General features: G+C 47.4%; 1 non-coding gene across 1 annotated transcript; it reads left to right on the top strand.

The window, feature by feature from the left end:
- The first annotated feature begins 495 nt into the window (after positions 1–495).
- Pmar_PMAR027071 lies at positions 496–569 on the top strand. The gene has a single exon. It is a non-coding gene; the product is annotated as a tRNA-Ile (tRNA).
- Positions 570–1,048: the final 479 nt, after the last annotated feature.

Here is a 1,048-nt window from a genome sequence, read left to right as displayed (position 1 = left end):
TGGTCGAGACGCATGAAGCACTCGAGTGCTCGATCCCGCACCCCTGGACAAAGATTACAGTCAACTGGTGAACTCATTACTCGCGCGACTAATAGTTCAGGCTACATCCTGTACGGGCTCAATCCGTCCAACAGTGCACATGGGGTGAGGGGAACGAGCACGATGAAGGGGCAGTGAAGCCGTTAATCAGAGGATGTTGTGGCTGTTAATCTTGAGTACGCCTGAGTATATAGAGCAGATAGAGCAAAAAACTTTTTACACTTCTCGATTTGTGCGTGTCATCCTTGCGCAGGGGCCATGCTAATCTTCTCTGTATCGTTCCAATTTTATCGGATACCCCCGAGGGGGTCCATCGAAATATAGCGTGCATAAAGTGCTATTCTCTGATTTCAAGTACGTTCCGATTGGTGTGGTATGAGTCAAATTATCTATCAGTGAATTCCCTGCGCATCACGGGTGAATTTCGTTGTCACGGGTGAACTTCGATGTTGAGTTGGTCGTTTAGCTCAGTCGGTTAGAGCATCGTGCTAATAACGCGAGGGTCGCAGGTTCGAGCCCTGCATCGACCACTAGTTTGGCTTACTCATTGCACTATCAAAGTGATTAAGTTCACATCAACTTTTTACTCGCTTTGTAAGAAATCCATTCGTGTGAAATTCCTGACCTGCGTTGAGCGTTCGGCTTCTGAAATGCAATCGACTCAATTCCGAGCTCTTTGCTCGATTGCCAGACTCCTCTTACCCTGCCCAATGTGGGCTGTTGTTCGTAGAGTTCGAGGTCGCCTCGTGCAAAGGAAATCCGTGTGAAGTTCACGAAGAATTCTGTTCCTGTGTAACCTGGATGATGCCAGCCACAAATTAACTACAACTGAAAACTGCATTGAGGAGATGTGTTGGGAAAGATCACTGTTGGTGACTGGTGACACCGGGAGTTGTACAAAAGAATATAAACTATCACTCTTCCTCTCATTCACAGGCCACTGTGTCACCAATCACAACCTCGGAGGTTTCTCTGCACCGATCTGTCAAAACATCCAGCTGACAACGGT

The sequence above is a fragment of the Perkinsus marinus genome (assembly GCF_000006405.1).
Source record: "Perkinsus marinus ATCC 50983 genomic scaffold scf_1104296929804, whole genome shotgun sequence".
NCBI lineage: Eukaryota > Perkinsozoa > Perkinsida > Perkinsidae > Perkinsus > Perkinsus marinus.
The sequence above is the reverse complement of the archived record's forward strand: the minus strand, read 5'-3'. Positions and strand labels throughout refer to the sequence as shown.